Raw genomic sequence first — 12,465 nt, 5'->3', positions numbered from 1 at the left:
TAATCCAGTCTTGTTGGGTGGAACCTTTTGATTGACTGTTTCCATGGAGATTTGACTCACCCAACTGTGGGTTAGACTTTTGATTAAATTATTTCCATGGAGGTGCACCCCTGCCCATTCATGGTGGGTATTAATTAGATCACTGGATTCCTTTAAGAGAATTCACAGAGAGGAGCAGCACAAAGAAGCTGAGAGAGACAAACTAAGATATGCAATCCAGAGTTTGACCCCAGGAGAAGCTAAGAGCTGACACAGACCCAGACACTTGGAGATGCTGGGAGATGCAAACAGAAAGATGTTTGGAGATGCTAAGCCCAGAGTTTGCCCTGGGAAGCCAAGAGAGGACCCCCACACACTTAGAGAGAAATACCCTGGGAGATCAAGCAAGAATGCACAGAAGCTGAAAGAGAGAAGCTAAGAGAGACAAAAACCCAGAGACATTTTGGAGAAAGCTATTTTGAAACCAGAACCCAGGAGATAAGGATCAGCAGACATCAGCCATGTGCCTTCCTGACTGACAGAGGTGTTCCAGATGCCATCAGCCTTCCTTCAGTGAAGGTATTCTCTTGTTGATGCCTTTGTTTGGACACTTTTATGGCCTTAGAACTGTAAATTTGTAACCTAATAAATCCCCTTTATAAAAACCAATCCATTTCTGGTGGTTTGCATATAAGCAGCTTTAGCAAACTGCAACAGTTGGTATCAAGCCAAATATAATTGTTGTATGTTTAGGAAGTTAAATTTTAACCCTATGGTAACCACAAGGAAGACAGATGAAAAATACATCTAAATAGAAATGAGAAGGCATTCCATATGGTATAATACAAGAAAGCAAATAAAAATGAAAGTAGGCTTTAGTGGAAATGAGGGACAAAAAAGGTATAAGACTTACAAAGGCTAAATAGCAAAATGGCAGAAGAAAGACCTGCATTATCATTAAGTGACTTCAAATTAAATGGAATAAACTTTCAAGTTGAAAGGGAGAGTTTGGCAGAATGGATAAAAAACTATAACCAACTATATTCTGCCTGCAAGAGACTGAACTTAAAGTCAAAGATACAAGTAGGTTGACAGTGACAGAATGGAAAAAGTACATATACCATGCAAGTAGTAACCAAAGGAGAGCTGGGATAGTTATAATATTATCAGATAAAATAGACTTTAATGAAAAACAGTTTCACGGGACATAGTTGGTTATTACATACTGATAAAGGGGACAATTCAACAGGAAGATATAACAATTATAAATATATATATGCACTTAACAGCAGAGTCCCCAAATATATGAAGAAATACTGACATATTTGAGGGAGAAATTGACAGTTCTACATTAATAGTAGGAGACTTCACACCACTCTTAATAATGGATAGAACACCTAGTCAGAAGATCAGTAAGGAAATACAGGATTTGAATGATAGACTAAGCCAACTAGACCTAACAAGATATATATAGAACACTACACCCAATGAAAACAGTATACACATTCTTCTCGAATGCTCATGGATCATTCTCCAGGATAGACCAAATGTTGGGTTACAAAACAAGTCTCAATAAATTCAAAAATATTGAAATTATTCCATGAATATTCTCTGACCACAGTGAAATGAAGCTACAAATCAATAACAGAGGGAGAAACTAAAATTCACAAATAAGTGAAAATTAAAAAACATAGTCTTAAACAACCAAAGAGGAAATCAGAAGCAAAATTAGGAAATATCATGAGGCAAATGAAAATGAAAGTATAACACACCAAAACTGAGAGGGAAACTAACAACTCTAAATGCTAACATTTAAAAAAAGAAGACTTCAAATCAGAGTCCTAACTTCAAAAATGGAAGAACTAGCAAAAAAAGATCAAAATAAACCCAAAGTCAGTAAAGGAAGGAAATAACAAAGATTAGAACAGAGATAAATGACATGGAAACCAAAAAACATGTATGGAACCAACAAATCAAAAGTTGTTTCTTGGAAAGATCAACAAAATTGACAAATTTATAGACTGATAAAGAGAAAAGGGAGAGTATACAAATAGTAAAAATCAGAAATGAAAAGGGGGTGTTACTACTGGCCCCACTTAAATAAAAAGAACTATAAGTGGGTATTATGAACAACTGTATGCCAAAAAAATTAGATAGCCTAGGTGGAAAGGATACATTCTTAGAAACAGAAAAACTACCTACATTGACTCAAAAAACAAAAAACAAACAAAAAACACCCAGCAAACCAATAACTAGTAAAGATACTGACTCAGTAATCAAAAGCCTCTTGACAAACAAAAGCTCAGGCCCAGATAATCTCACAGGGAATTTTTCCAAACATTACAAGAAAACTTAACTCCAACTCTGATCAGTCTCTTCCAAAAAATTGAAGAGGAGGGAACATTCCCTAACTCATTCTCTGAGGCCATCAACCTAATACTAAAGTCAGATAAAGACTTCAGAAGAAAAGAGACCTATAGACCAATGTTTCTTATGAATATAAAAGCAAAAATCCTTAGCAAAATACTAGGAATCTGAATCCAACAGCATATTAAAGTAATTATACACCATGATCAATTGGGGTTTATCCCTGGAATGCAAGGTTGTTTCAACATAAGAAATCAATTAATATAATACACCACATTAAGAGAATGAAGGGAAAAAAATATGGTCATTGCAACTGATGCAGAAAAGGCATTTGACAAAATACAGCGCATTTTCTTGACAACAACACTCAGAACACTAGGAATAGAAGACAATTTCCTCACCATGATAAAGTATAAAGGGCATATATGAAAAACCCACAGCTAACATCCTACTTAATGGTGAAGGATTGAAAGCTTTCCATCTAAGATCAGGAAGAAGAAAAAGAGGCCCACTGTCAACACTGTTATTCAACATTGTACTGGAAGTTCTTGCCAAAGTGATTAGACAAGAAAAAGAAATAAAAGGCATCAGAATTGGAAAGGAAGAATGAAACTATCTCTGTTTGCAGATGATATAATCCTATGTACAGAAAATCCTAAAAATCCACAATAAATCTCCTAAAGCTAACAAATGAATTCATCAGAGTGGCAGGGTACAAGATCAACTCCCCCAAATCAGTAGTGTTTTTATACACAAGCAATGAACAATCAGAAGAAGAAATCAAGAAAAAAAATTCCATTCATGATAGCATCTAAAAAAGTGAAATATATAGGAATAAATCTAACCAAAGATTATTACACAGAAAACTATGAAACATTGTTAGAAGAAATCAAAGAAAACATAAATGGAAGGATATAACATGTTCATGGACTGGAAAAGTAAATGCCATGAAGATGTCAGTACTACCCAATGCAATTTATAGATTCAATGCCATCCCAGTCAAAAGTTCAATAATATTTTATACAGAAATGGAAAAGCCAATCATCAAATTTATATGGAAGGGAAAGAGGCCTTGAATAGTTAAAGCCATCTTGAAAAAGAAGAATGATGTTGGAGGATACAGACTTTCAAAGCCACAGTTATCAAAACAGCATGGTAATGGCACAAGGACAGACATGTAGACCAATGGAATAAACTTGAACGCTCAGAAATCAGCCCTTACATTATGACCAACAAGGTGGCAAAGATTACCCAGTTGGGAAAGAATATTCTTTCAACAATGGTTCTGGGAAAACTGGATCTCCATTTGAAAACACACACACACACACACACACACACACACACACACACAAAGAAAAACCAAAAAGGAAGGAGAAGCCCTTCCTCACACCATAAAAAAATCAACTCAAAATGGATCAAAGACCTAAGAGCTAGAACTATCAAACTCCTAGAAGAAAATATAGGGAAACAACTTCAGGGCATTGTGTTAAGCAATGGTTTCTTAGACTTTATACCCAAAGCACACACAACAAAGGAAAAAATAGGTTAATGGGACCTCATCAAAATAAAAATCTTTTGTTCCTCCGAGGACTTTATCATGAAAGTAAAAAGACAACCTACACAATGGGAGAAAATTTTTGGGAACCGCATATCCAATAAAGGATTAATATCCAGTATTTATAAAGAAATCCTTCAACTTAACAACATAAGACAAACAACCCAATTAAAAATGGGAAAAAGACTTGGCTGGCCATCTCTCCAAAGGAGATATACAAATGACCAGAAAGCACATTAAAAGATGCTCAACATCATTAGCCACCAGGGAAATGCAAATCAAAACCACAATGAGATACCATTTCATACTCATTAGAATGACTGCTATTAGAAAAACAGAAAAAAACAATTGTTGGAGAGGATGAGGAGAAATAGGAACATTCATTCATTGCTGGTGGCAATGTGAAATGGTGCAGCTGCTATGGAAGACATTTTTGTAGTTCCTCAGAAAGCTAAGTAAAGAACTACCATATGACCCAGCAATCCCACTACCAGGAATATACCCAAAAGAATTGAAAACAGGGACTCAAACTGATTTTTGTAGCAGCATTATTCAAATTGCTGAAAGATGGAACCAAATGTCCGTCAACCAATGAATGGATAAATATATTGTGGTATATACATAAAGTCGAATATTATTCAGCTGTAAAAAGGAATGAAGTCCTGATGCATGGGGACAATGTGGGTAAACCTTGAAGACATCATGTTGAATGAATAAGACAGACACAAAAGAACAAATATTTTATGATCTCACTGATTTGAAACAATTAGAATATGCAAACTCATAGATTCAGAATCTAAAATACAGGTTACCAGGGCACAGGGTGGGGATAGAGAGTGGGAAGTTAGTCTTAAATTGTACAGGGTTCCTGTTTAGAATGATTGCTAATGGATAGTGGTGATGGTAACACAACATTGTGAATGCAATTAACAGCCCTGAAAATATATCTGAATATGATTAAAAGGGGAATCGTCAGATTGTGTGTATGGTAACAGAATAAAAAAACAATGTTTAAATTCCATAGAACTACATTATACAAACAGTGAACCCTAAGTTAAACCATGGATATTAATACTACAATTATAAAAATGTGCTATCATCCATTGTAACAAATGTTCCACACCAATGCAAGGTGTTGGTGGTGTGGAATACGGGAATCCTGTGTTTTATGTATGATTTTTCTGTAAATTCATACTTCTCCAATGAAGAAAAAAAATCTTTTAAAAAAATGCCATGAACAGAGTCAGATGATGATTTGTAAAACAGAAAAAAAAAATTTCAACACAATCACAATTTTCCTAATATGCACAAATCTCATACAAATCAACATGAGATTCCAAGAAGTCAAAAAATGGGAAAAAAAGGAAACAAATTATTTGTTCAATGAATAAAAATGACTTAGATGCTTAAAATTTACTTTCAAAAAATTTAACTGCAAAGATTAAACATTTGATACACAATGTTGAAGAAAGGGTAGAAAATAGGTATTTTCATGCACTGTTATACGTTTTAAATGATTCTAAGTTTTTGAAGGACTAGTTAATAACACCGCTTTTGCTGTTTATCTAACCTACATCCCAAATTTACCAATGTACCAAGGTGAACTTGAATCTTTCCTTTAATGTTTTGTTCTTTCGCATTCTTGCAATAGGAGTAGCATTTTAATGTGCCCAGAACAATGTGCTTAATTAAGCTTAATTATTAATTAATTAACAATGTGCACAATATTCAATATGGATGCATAATTTAAGTATTTTCTATTGTTGAGTATAAAAGAGAGTGATTGTATTAGAGAAATATTTGATTGCTGAGCTAGTGCAGTAAATGTCATGACAAATTAGAGTGACCATACATTTCAAACAGAAATTCTTAAAATAAACTCCAACTATAACTGTAACAGCTAGCATGACCATTGGCCCTTCATAGCAAAGACTTCAGCTTTGGGGCATTGCTGGCTTCCTATCCATTCACCGTAAAGAAAGCCCCACTTGCTACATAGAGCTTGGAAAAGCAGATTTCTTAAATATGAAAATACAACCAAGGATCCCCAGATTTTACAGAAAGCAAACAATTTGAATAAGAAAGTTAAACATAAATTGGCATAAAAATGAGCCCCAAGAACAATTTAATTTCGGAAGCAGACATGAAAATAGAAAGCAGTAAACTTATCCTTAGAAAAATGAAAGAATCTATTCCATTCTTTTTTTTCTTTTCTTTTCTTTTTATTCATTCCATTGAGATATATTCACACACCACACAGCCATACAAAACAAATCGTACATTTGATTGTTCACAGCACCACTACACAGCTGTACACTCATTACCAAAACCAAACCAATCCCCAGCACCCTCGTTACCACACACACAAAAATAACCAGAATAATAATTAAAGTGAAAAAGAGCAACTAAAGTAAAAAAGAGCACTGGGCGCCCTTGTCTGTTTGCTTGTTTGTTTCCTTTCCCCACCTTCCCACTCATCCATCCACAAACTAGACAAATGGGAGTGTGATCCCTATGCCCTCCCCCCCAATCCCACTGTCCCCCCTCATAAGCCACATTTTTATACAATTGTCTTCAAGAGTCATGGGTTCTGGGTTGTAGTTTGATAGTTTCAGGTATCCACCACCAGCTACCCCAATTCATTAGAACCTAAAAAGGGTTGTCTATATTGTGCATAAGAGTGCCCAGCAGAGTGACCTCTCGGCTCCTTTTGGAATCTCTCTGCCACTGAAGCTTATTTCATTTCCTTTCACATCCCCCTTTTGGTCAAGAAGATGTTCTCCATCCCACGATGCCGGGTCTACATTCCTCCCCGGGAGTCATATTCCACGTTGCCAGGGAGATTCACTCCCCTGGGTGTCTGATCCCACATAGAGGGGAGGGCAGTGATTTCACCTTTCAAGTTGGCTTAGCTAGAGAGAGAGGGCCACATCTGAGCAACAAAGAGGCATTCGGGAGGAGGCTCTTAGGCACAATTATAGGGAGGCCTAGCCTCTCCTTTGCAGCAACAGTCTTCCCAAGGGCAAATTCCGTGGTAGAGGGCTCAGCCCATCAAGCCACCAGTCCCCTATGTCTGTGGTCATGTTAGCAACCATCGAGGTAGGGCAGGCCAATACCTCTGCATTCTCCACAGGCTCCTCAAGGGGGCTCTGCATATTTTTTTCTTTGTTATTTTTTTTTTTTAAACTTTTTTTTTCTAAATCAACTGTATGAAAAATAAAAACAAATTTAAAAAATTAAAAAAAAAAAACATGCAATAAAAGAACATTTCAAAGAGACTGTAACAAGGGAGTAAGAAAAAGACAACTAACCTAAGATAACTACTTTACTTCCAACGTGTGCTTACTCTACCCCAAGAAAGTAACGTAATATAGCAACATTTCTGTGAACTTGGTCCTACTATACTCATCAGAAATTAACAGACCATAGTCATTCCTGGGCATTCCCAGAACAGTAAATTTACCCATGATACCTTATCTGTTCTTCTTGGATTATTGTTCCCCCTTCCTTAATTGCTCTCTATTGCTAGTTCCCCTACATTCTACATTATAAACCATTTGTTTTACATTTTTCAAAGTTCACATTAGTGGTAGCATATAATATTTCTCTTTTTGTGCCTGGCTTATTTCGCTCAGCATTATGTCTTCAAAGTTCATCCATGTTGTCATATGCTTCACAACATCATTCTCTCTTACTGCCATGTAGTATTCCATCGTGTATATATACCACATTTTATTTATCCACTCATCTGTTGAAGGACATTTGAGTTGTTTCCATCTCTTGGCAATTGTGAATAATGCTGCTATGAACATTGGCGTGCAGATATCTGTTCGTGTCACTGCTATCCGAACTTCCGGGTATATACTGAGAAGTGCAATCACTGGGTCGAAGGGTATCACTATATCTAGTTTTCTAAGGAACTGCCAGACTGACTTCCAGAGTGACTGAACCATTACACAGTCCCACCAACAATGACTAAGAGTTCCAATTTCTCCACATCCCCTCCAGCTTTTGTAGTTTCCTGTTTGTTTAATGGCAGCCATTCTAATCGGTGTGAGATGGTATCTCATTGTGGTCTTAATTTGCATCTCTCTAATAGCTAGTGAAGCTGAACATTTTTTCATGTGTTTCTTGGCCATTTGTATTTCCTCTTCAGAGAACTGTCTTTTCATATCTTTTGCCCATTTTGTAATTGGCCTGTCTGTACTATCATCATTGAGTTGCAGGATTTCTTTATATATACAAGATATTAGTCTTATGTCAGATACATGGTTTCCAAAAATTTTTTCCCATTGAGTTGGCTGCCTCTTTACATTTTTGAGAAATTCGTTTGAGGTACAGAAACTTCTAAGCTTGAGGAGTTCCCATTTGTCTATTTGTTCTTTTGTTGCTTCTGCTTTGGGTGTAAAGTCTAGGAAGTGGCCACCTAATACAAGGTCTTGAAGATGTTTTCCTACATTATCTTCTAGGAGTTTTATGGTGCTTTCTTTTATATTGAGATCGTTGGTCCATTTTGAGTTAATTTTTGTGTAGGGAGTGATGTAGGGGTCCTCATTCATTCTCTTGGATATGGATATCCAACTCTCCCAGCCCCATTTGTTGAAAAGACCATTATGACCCAGTTCAGTGACTTTGGGGGCCTTATCAAAGATCAGTCGGCCATAGATCTGGGGGTCTATCTCTGAATTCTCAATTCGATTCCACTGATCTATGTGTCTATCTTTGTGTCAGTACCATGCTGTTTTGACAACTGTGGCTTTATAATAAGCTTCAAAGTCAGGGAGTGTAAGTCCTCCCACCTGGTTTTTCTTTTTTAGAGTGTCTTTAGCAATTCGAGGCATCTTCCCTTTCCAAATAAATTTGATAACTAGCTTTTCCAAGTCTGCAAAGTAGGTTGATGGAATTTTGATTGGGATTGCATTGAATCTGTAGATGAGTTTGGGTAGAATTGACATCTTAATGACATTTAGCCTTCCTGTCCATGAGCATGGAATATTTTTCCATCTTTTAAGGGCCCCTTCTATTTCTTTTAGTAGAATTATGTAGTTTTCTTTGTATAGGTCTTTTACATGTTTGATTAAGTTTATTCCTAGGTATTTGATTTTTTTAGTTGCTACTGAAAATGGTATCTTTTTCTTGAGTGTCTCTTCACTTTGTTCATTTCTAGCATATACTGACTTATGTGCATTAATCTTGTATCCTGCTACTTTGCTAAATTTGTTTATTAGCTCTAGTAGCTGTATCGTCGATTTCTCGGGGTTTTCCAGATATAAGATCATATCATCTGCAAACAATGACAGTTTTACTTCTTCTTTTCCAATTTGGATGCCTTTTATTTCTTTGTCTTGCCGGATTGCCCTGGCTAGCACTTCCAGCACAATGTTGAATAACAGTGGTGATAGCGGGCATCCTTGTCTTGTTCCTGATCTTAGGGGGAGGGCTTTCACTCTCTCACCATTGAGTACTATGGTGGCTGTGGGTTTTTCATACATGCTCTTTATCATATTGAGGACGTTTCCTTCAATTCCTACCTTTTGAAGTGTTTTTATCAAAAAGGGATGTTGGATTTTGTTGAATGCTTTTTCAGCATCTATTGAGATGATCATTTGATTTTTCCCTTTTGACTTGTTAATGTGTTGTAATACATTGATTGATTTTCTTATGTTGAACCATCCTTGCATGCCTGGAATGAACCCCACTTGGTCATGGTGTATGATTTTTTTAATGTGTCTTTGGATTCGATTTGCAAGTATTTTGTTGAGGATTTTTGCTTCTATATTCATTAGGGAGATTGGCCAGTAGTTTTCCTTTTTTGTAGCATCTTTGCCTGGTTTTGGTATTAGATTGATGTTAGCTTCATAAAATGAGTTACGTAGTGTTCCATTTTCTTCAGTGTTTTGAAAGAGTTTGAGTAAGATTGGTGTCAATTCTTTTTGGAAAGTTTGGTAGAATTCTCCTGTGAAGCCATCTGGCCCTGGGCATTTATTTGTTGGAAGCTTTTTGATGACTGATTGGATCTCTTTGATTGTGATTGGTTGGTTGAAGTCTTCTATTTCTTCTCTGGTCAGTCTAGGTTATTCATATGTTTCCAGGAAATTGTCCATTTCCTCTACATTATCCAGTTTGTTGCCATGCAGTTGTTCATAGTACCCTCTTACAATTTTTTAATTTCCTCGGGATCTGCAGGTGTTATTTATCCTCTCTATTCTTTTTTTGTTCTCTATGTCATTTATTTCTGCTTTAATCCTTGTTATTTCTTTTCTTCTACTTGGTTTAGGATTGGTTTGCTGTTCATTTTCTAGCTTTTTCAGTTGATCCATTACTTATTTGATTTTGGCTCTTTCTTCCTTTTTAATATATGCGTTTAGTGCTATAAATTTCCCCCTCAGTGCCGCTTTTGCTGCATCCCATAGGTTTTGGTATGTTGTGTTTTCATTTTCATTCGTCTCTATATATTTAGCAATTTCTCTTGGTATTTCTTCTTTAACCCACTGATTGTTTAGGAGTGTGTTGTTTAACCTCCAGGTATTTGTGAATTTTCTAAGTCTCCTAGGGTTATTGACTCCTAATTGTAGTCCATTGTGGTCAGAGAATGTGCTTTGAATAATTTCAGTCTTTTTAAATTTATTGAGCCTTGTTTTATGTCCCAGCATATGATCTATTCTGGAGAAAGTCCTGTGAGCACTAGAGAAGTATATGTATCCTGGTGATTTGGGATGTAATGTTCTATATATGTCTGTTAAATCCAATTCATTTATCAGATTGTTTAGGTTTTCAGTTTCCTTATTGGTCTTCTGTCTGGTTGATCTATCTATAGGAGAGAGTGATGTGTTGAAGTCTCCCACAATTATTGTGGAAACATCAGTTGCTTCGTCTAGTTTTGCCAGTGTTTCTCTCATGTATTTCGTGGCTCCTTGATTGGGTGCATAAACATTTATGATTTTTATTTCTTCTTGTTGAATTGCCCCTTTTATTAGTATGTAGTGACCTTCTTTGTCTCTCAAAATATCCCTGCATTTAAAGTCTATTTTATCTGAGATTAATATTGGTACACCTCCTTTCTTTTGGCTGTAGCTTGCATGAAATATTTTTTTCCATCCTTTCACTTTCAATTTCTTTGTGTCCCTGTGTCTAAGATGAGTCTCTTGTATGCAGCATCTTGATGGTTCATTTTTTTTTGATCCATTCTGCAAATCTATACCTTTTAATTAATGAGTTTAATCCATTTACATTGAACGTTATAACTGTGAAGGCATTTCTTGAATCAGCCATCTTATCCTTTGGTTTATGTTTGTCGTATATATTTTTCCCTCTCTCTATTAATATCCTTTAATGTACCCGTACAGAATCTCTTTAGTACTGAACCTTTCTCCATGTCTCCCTCCCCTTTCTTTGTTTCTCTGTCTGTAGGGCTCCCTTTAGTACCTCCAGTAGGGCAGGTCTTTTGTTAGCAAATTCTCTCAGCATTTGTTTGTCTGTGAACAATTTAAGCTCTCCCTCAAATTTGAAGGAGAGCTTTGCTGGATAAAGTATTCTTGGTTGGAAACTTTTCTCACTCAGAATTTTAAATATATTCGTGCCACTGTCTTCTCGCCTCCATGGTGGCTGCTGAGTAGTCACTACTTAATCTTATGTTGTTTCCTTTGTATGTGGTGAATTGCTTTTCTCTTGCTGCTTTCAGAACTTGCTCCTTCTCTTCCGTGTTTGACAGTGTGATCAGAATATGTCTCAGAGTGGGTTTATTTGGATTTATTCTATTTGGATTTCGCTGAGCATTTATGATTTGTGTATTTATGTTGTTTAGAAGATTTGGGATGTTTTCCCCAACAATTTCTTTGAATACTCTTCCTAGACCTTTACCCTTTTCTTCTCTTTCTGGAACACCAATGAGTCTTATATTTGGACGTTTTATATTATCTATCACATCCCTGAGGTCCATTTCGATTTTTTCAATTTTTTTCCCCATTCTTTCTTTTGTGCTTTCATTTTCCATTCTGTCATCTTCCAGGTCACTGATTCATTGTTCAGCTTCCTCTAGTCTTGTACTATGAGTGTCTAGAATCCTTTTAATTTGGTCAACAGTTTCTTTAATTTCCATAAGATCATCTATTTTTTTATTTACTCTTGCATTGTCTTCTTTATGCTCTTCTAGGGTCTTCTTGATGTCCTTTATATCCTGTTCCATGGTCTTCTTGATGTCCTTTATATCCCATGTCATGGTCTCATTGTTCATCTTTAGTTCTTTAATTAGTTGTTCTAAGTACTGTATTTCTTTTGATCTTTTGATTTGGGTGCTTGCGCTTGGGATATCCATATCGTCTGGTTTTTTCATATGCTTTAAAATTTTCTGTTGTTTTTTGGCCTCTTGGCATTTGCTTAACTTGGTAGGGTTCTTTTAGGATTTGTAGACCAGTTGAAATCCTTATCTCTAATTTGTCAGGTCTACAGCTTCCTGGAGTACACTTTCTGTGACTAACCAGCAGGTGGCATCCACGAGCCACCTGTTCCCCTCAAGCTAGTTCTCCCCCGCTTTGCCTCTGTGGTGAGTGGGGGAGTAAGTCTTG

The sequence above is a fragment of the Choloepus didactylus genome, chromosome 16 (genome assembly GCF_015220235.1).
Source record: "Choloepus didactylus isolate mChoDid1 chromosome 16, mChoDid1.pri, whole genome shotgun sequence".
In the NCBI taxonomy this organism is placed as follows: domain Eukaryota; kingdom Metazoa; phylum Chordata; class Mammalia; order Pilosa; family Megalonychidae; genus Choloepus; species Choloepus didactylus.
Note: the sequence above shows the minus strand (reverse complement) of the source record.